This window comes from Hoplias malabaricus, chromosome 10, assembly GCF_029633855.1.
Source record: "Hoplias malabaricus isolate fHopMal1 chromosome 10, fHopMal1.hap1, whole genome shotgun sequence".
Lineage (NCBI taxonomy): Eukaryota > Metazoa > Chordata > Actinopteri > Characiformes > Erythrinidae > Hoplias > Hoplias malabaricus.
Window position 1 is genome coordinate 14,396,572 of NC_089809.1, and position 6,871 is coordinate 14,403,442.

Sequence of the window (6,871 nt, forward strand, 5' to 3'; positions counted from 1 at the left end):
CCAGATGCTAGGTCGACACCAGCAAATGTTGGCTAGTGTGACTCAATCTGTTGACTCTCTCGGTCAACAACAACAGAGTCAACAGCTCCAACTGAAACAAGTGTTGGAGAGTGTGAACGCCCTTATAGCCCGTATTCCTGCTCCTAGCCCTATCCCCAGTCCTCCTACAGCGTCTGTCAGTTCGAATTCTCGTTATCCTGTCAGTAAACCGGAGATTTTTTAAGGTGATCCGGCTAAATGTAGCGGATTTTTATTGCAATGTTCCATATTTTTTGAGAATTCTCCTCCCAGTAACAATCAGGCAAAAATCGCTTTTTTGGTCTCCCGTTTGTCTGGTAAAGCACTTGAGTGGGCCACCGCCATTTGGGACAATATAGTCAATAACACAGCCCGAATTTGTCACTACTTTCCGAGAAGTATTTGACCATGCTACTGAGGGACGTTCTTGTGGTGAGATCCTTCTCACACTTAAGCAAGGAGCTCGAACGGCAGCCACTTATGCGTTAGTTTCGGACTATTGCTGCTGGGAGTGGTTGGAATGAACCTGCACTCATTAATGTTTTTCGGAATGGTCTTAATCCAGAAATACTCACAGAACTGGCTTGTCGAGATGACGGATTAACATTGGATCAGTTAATTTCTTTATCCATCCGACTAGACCAACTCCTGCAGAAACGTCCCCGGACACCGTGTAAAAGACAAGATGTTGTCAAGCGTCAGTCCGTTCCTGGTTTTCCTTTCCGCCCAGTACAAAGTCAAGCACCCAGTCCTAGTCTTCCTTCGGATCCTATGCAATGTGATACTATGCGGCTTTCTCTAGAGGAACGCCTTCGTCGTCTCCACGGTGGACTATGTTTATACTGTGGAGGATCTGATCATATTCGTCGTGATTGTACACGCCGTCCTCCGCGAGCCCTGACTCAAGACCTGGGGAGGACTTCACATGCTAACTTGGTGAGTGTACCCACAAAAGGGTTAATATCAAAATCCTTTCTCATACCTGTCAAAGTGTACTGCCAAGGAACTTCTCTTGTCGTTCCAGCGTTAATAGATTCTGGAGCCGAAGGAAACTTCATTCAACAATCCCTCGTTACCCGGTTGAAAGTCAAGACGAAACAGTTGTGCCAACAAATCCAAGTCCAAGCTTTTGATGGCCTTCCCATTGGAGGAGATTCTATTTCACAAGAGACAGTTCCTGTTTGGTTCCAAACAAGTTTCCTACATCACGAGTGGCTTTCGTTCCTGGTATTACCCAAGGCGGATTTTCAGATTATTTTGGGACTACCATGGTTAGAAACTCATAACCCAGTTATCTCATGGAGTCAACGCGAAATCACGTCCTGGTCCTCCTTCTGTCAAACAAACTGTTTAGCCCTTAATCACATTTCTATACATTCCACTTCTGTGGAGAGCCCAGATTAAACTATATCAGTGAAAATTCCTCCCGTATATTCCCAATACTTAGAAGTCTTCAGTAAAACTAAAGCTACAAAATTACCTCCAGACAGGCCATATGACTGTGCGATTGAACTTGTAGAGGGCGCCACCTTACCTAAATCACGTATTTATCCTTTGAATTTGGAAGAGGAGAGAGTCATGGAGGAGTATGTAGAAGAAGCTCTAACACAAGGGTATATACGCCCATCAAAGTCTCCGATAGCTTCAGGGTTCTTCTTTGTCAAGAAGGAGGATGGTGGATTAAGGCCTTGTATAGACTATCGTGCCCTGAACGATATAACTAAAAAAATTGTATACCCCCGACCCTTTATTCCGGTCACATTAGAGCAACTTAGAGGTGCTACCATTGTCTCCAAGTTGGACCTTCGTAGTGCCTACAATCTTGTTTGAATTAAGGAGGGTGATGAGTGGAAAACTGCTTTTAGTACTACCAAGGGTCACTATGAGTATTTAGTGATGAGCTATGGGCTGGCAAACGCTCCATCAGTGTTCCAGGAGTTCATTAATGACATTTTCAGGGATATGTTGGGAAAATTTGTAATCGCATACATTGATGACATTTTAATTTACTCCCCAGATGTCAAAACACACATAAAACAAGTCAGTCAGGTGCTTCAGCGTTTAAAGGAGAATAACCTTTATGTCAAGGGGGAAAAATGTGAATTCCACCAGCAGACCATTTCGTTTTTGGGATATGTTATCAGTGTGTCGGGTATAGTCATGGACAACCGAAAAGTTGAGGCGGTTGTGAACTGGTCAGTCCCGACTAACGTTAAAGATCTTCAACGCTTCTTAGGATTTGCAAATTTCTACAGACGATTTATTAGGAACTTTAGTTCTTTTGCAGCCCCACTTACTGCTTTACTGAAGGGTAGTCCCCATCGGTTGGGTTGGTCTGCTCAGGCCCAAGGTGCTTTTGAACGTCTCAAGACAGCTTTCACTACGGCTCCCATATTAAAACATCCAAATCCCGAACTCCCCTTCGTGGTTGAGGTCGACGCATCGGAGACGGGTGTAGGGGCGGTACTATCTCAACGTAGTGGAGAACTTCCTAAGTTACACCCTATTGCCTTTTTCTCACATAAATTATCACCTGCTGAACGAAACTATGGCATCGGAGATAGAGAACTTCTAGTGGTAAAATTATCTCTGGAGGAATGGAGGCACTGGCTAGAGGGTTCTTTACATCCTTTCACAGTTCTAACAGACCACAAGAATCTAGAATATCTCCGTACTGCAAAACGGATGAATTCTCGGCAAGCCAGGTGGTCACTGTTTTTCTCTTGGTTCCGGTTTTCCATCACGTTTCATCCAGGTAGTCGTAACCTTAAAGCTGATGCGCACTCTTGTTTAAATCAGAATGAACTAAGGGAGAAAGGTGAAGAAGCAACTGATTTTATACTACCTCCTCCGCTGGGTGTCTGCCATCAGATGGGAATTAGACGAACTTATTGCACAGGAAAATAGGTCTAAAGGGGTATCTGAAGCCTGTCCTGAAGGTAAAACATACGTACCACCTTAATTTCGAAATAGGTTGATTACCTGGGCCCATTTGTCACTGTCATCAGGTCACTCCGGAGAGAGACGCACTACACAGCTTATTCTAGCACGTTATTGGTGGGGGACATTAAGAGCGGATGTGCATGAGTTTGTAGCTTCTTGTTCAGTCTGTGCTCAGTCTAAGACACCCAAAACTCTTCCGGCAGGTAAATTAATGCCTCTACCGGTTCCAGAATGTCCCTGGTCGCACTTGGCACTTGATTTCGTCACGGACTTACCCCAATCTGAAGGAAGTACTACAGTACTCACAGTAATTGATCGATTCTCTAGAGGAGTTAAGTTCATACCGTTTCCCTCATTACCCACGGCCCTGGATACAGCTAAAGCGATTTATACCCATATTTTCCGTCATTATGGAATTCCCGAAGATATTTTATCCGATCGAGGTCCCCAGTTTACGTCACATGTCTGGAAAGCCTTCTTTGAACATTTAGGAGTAAATGTTAGTCTCACCTCTGGATATCATCCCCAGAGCAATGGCCAGTGTGAAAGGGTCAATCAGGAACTGGGGAAATTCTTACGTATGTATTGTCATGAGAATCCACAAGACTGGTCCCAGTACTTGGTGTGGGCTGAAATAGCGCAAAACTCCTTGGTGAACTCGACTACAGGCCTCACCCCCTTCCAGTGTATTTTAGGTTATCAACCCTCGTTGGCACCCTGGACTGCAGCAACATCAGGAATTCCATCAGTTGACTCGTGGATGAGACGCAGTGAGGAGGTATGGGAAGAGACTAATCAACACATCACAGAGGCCCTTAAGGAACAGGCTGATAAGAACAGATCGAATTCTCCGTCCTTCCAGATTGGGGAGAGGGTGTGGTTGGCTACTAAGGATATCAGGTTTGAGGGGAGGTGCAGGAAGCTCCTGCCTAAGTACATAGGTCCTTTTCGTGTTTCTGGTAAAATTAATGAAGTTACTTATAAGCTGGAGCTACCTGCACAATATTGTATTTCTAATTCCTTGCATGTGTCTCTCCTCAAACCTGTGGTTCCAGGTCCTTTGAATGAGCTGCAGCCCGACGACGTTCCGCCTGCGGAGGTGGATTTTGGGGACTCTTCCACATATGCTGTGCGAGAGGTGCTGGATTCACGTAGATGTGGAGGAATTCTTCAGTATCTTATTGATTGGGAAGGGTACGGTCCAGAGGAGCGTTCATGGGTACCTGCAAAGGACATCTACGATCAGGGTTTCGTGTAGGCGTTTCACTCTCGCTATCCTGAGAAGCCGGCTCCCCATCCCAGAGGTCGCCCTCGAGGATCAATCTCCAATCCCACTCCGTCCCTTTCTATGTCTCGATCCAGAAACCCACATCAATCTCAGCCCTCCGCATGTGCAGTCGTCCCTAGCTCCGGTAACTCTATTCCGCTGGGTGGTCGTCGTTGTGGCCGTCCTCGTTCCAGGCCTCCTCCGTTGCCTTCGGGGGGGTACTGTCACGCCTACATCTCAGGACTCCAATTCCCAGAATGCACCCGTCAGTCACATGACTACCCACCGGTCTCCCTCGTCAGAATTCTAATTACACACACCTGTTTGTCTCCCTATTTAAACCCATTTCAATGAACTGTTCTCTGCCGAGTATTGCTTTGGTTCACCCCTGCATACAACGCGTTCTCTTGTAATCTGTCTGACGATTTCTTGATGCCTACTTCCTGCCTGTGTTCCCGGTTTACGTCTCCTGCCTTGTCCCTTTTTGGTACTGTTTGTATTCTTTGGTTTTTGAACTCTGCCTGTTTTTTGACTACGGTTTTTGCCCATCCTCTGAGGTACTGTTTGCTCCTGTTTTTGAACTTTGCCTGCCTTGTGATTACTCTTTTGGATAACTACATTTAAAGGACCATTTACTGTGTTCCGCGACTGTCAGCTTTCTGTTCTGTCCTGACAGTTTCTGACCAAAGCTAATTGAAATGCTTGAAATACTATTTATTTTATATACGACCTAACCAATAATTATCGGTTTGTAAACGGAAAACAATTACCATCAGATCATGAAAGAGGTGAAATACAGAGTTCCAGACAATTCACATTTAGGACCATTATTATTTACAATATACATGTTGCCAATGGGTACTGCAGTGGTCTGCTGATTCATATCACCACAAAAGAATACAGCACAAAAGAACCATTGCAGAATGCAGAGACACCCAGACCCACCTTTATTCCACGTCCTCTTACATATTTGAAAGACTGTTAAAACCAAATGAAACACACATTCCTTAATTCTGTTGCACATGGCTTTGTTTGTTATTGTCCTTGTCTCCACCTTTGTCCCGCCTCCTCGTCTGTCATTTGTTAACCTGTCCCCTCGTTATCTGTCCAGGTGTGTCTCGTTTATGTCTAGTATTTTAAGCCCTCTTGTCTCTCATCCGGTTGTCGAACATTTCTCCTTCACCTTTGTTTTGTCGTGTTGTTTCTCCTATCTCCTTTGTCGTGTTTGTGTCGAGTTGTTTCATAAGTAGTATCGCTCCCGTCAGTTTGTCTGTTCCTCGTTTTGTCTAAGTCCATGCCTCGCTTCGTTTCCTGTCATTGTTTTGTTTCCCCGTCGTCATTTAGTTTCGAGTCTGTCTGTTTCTGCTTTCCCTCGTTTTGGTTTGTGCCCCAGTCTCTGTTTCGTGATTCTGTTCTATAATAATGTATTGTGTTTTAGCGAATGCGTCCGCCCTCAGTCTGTCCGCTCCGTGTTCCTGACAAATTCCTAAGATTACCTGGTGAACAAGTTGTATATGCGTGCAACTGTGTGAAATTAATTCCATTTGGAACAATCAAAATGGGTGGAATTAATTTACAAGTGTTTAAAGTCATTTTTAATATACAAACCAGATTCCAAAAAAGTTGGGACACTAAACAAATTGTGAATAAAACTGAATGCAATGATGTGGAGGTGCCAACATATAATATTATATTCAGAATAGAACATGAATCACAGATCAAAAGTTTAAACTGAGAGAATGTATCATTTTAAGGGAAAAATATATTGTTTCAAAATTTCAAGGCGCCAACAAATCCCCAAAAAGTTGGGACAAGGCAATTTTTTACCACTGTGTGGCATCCCCCTTCTTACAACACTCAACAGACGTCTGAGGACAGAGGAGACCAGTTTCTCAAGTTTGAAAATAGGAATGCTCTCCCATTCATGTCTAATACAGGCCTCTAACTGTTCAATCGTCTTGGGCCTTCTTTGTCGCACCTTCCTCTTTATGATGCGCCAAATGTTCTCTATAGGTGAAAGATCTGGACTGCAGGCTGGACATTTCAGTACCCGGATCCTTCTCCTACATAGCCATGATGTGATTGCTGCAGAATGTGGTCTGGCATTATCTTGCTGAAAAATGCAGGGCCTTCCCTGAAAGGGATGACGTCTAAATGGGAGCATATGTTGTTCTAGAACCTGAACATAGTCCTCTGCATTAATGGTGCCTATCCAGACACACAAGCTGCCCATGCCACAAGCACTCATGCAACCCCATACCATCAGTGATGCAGGCTTCTGAACGGAGCGTTGATAACAACTTGGGTTATCCTTGTCCTCTCTGGTCTGGATGACACGGTGTCCCAGTGTTCCATAAAGAACTTCAAATCATGACTCGACTGACCACAGAACAGTCTTCCATTTTGCCACACTCCATTTTAAGACCCCTGGCCCAGTGCAAACGTCTGAGCTTGTGGCGCTTGCTTACAAATGGCTTCCTCTTTGCACTGTAGAGTTTCAGCTGGCAATGGCGGATGTCACGGTGGATTGTGTTCACTGACAATGTTTTCTGGAAGTATTCCTAAGCCCATTCTATTATTTCCTTGAAAGTGGCATTCCTGTTTGAGGTGCAGTGACATTTAAGGGCCCGGAGATCACGAGCA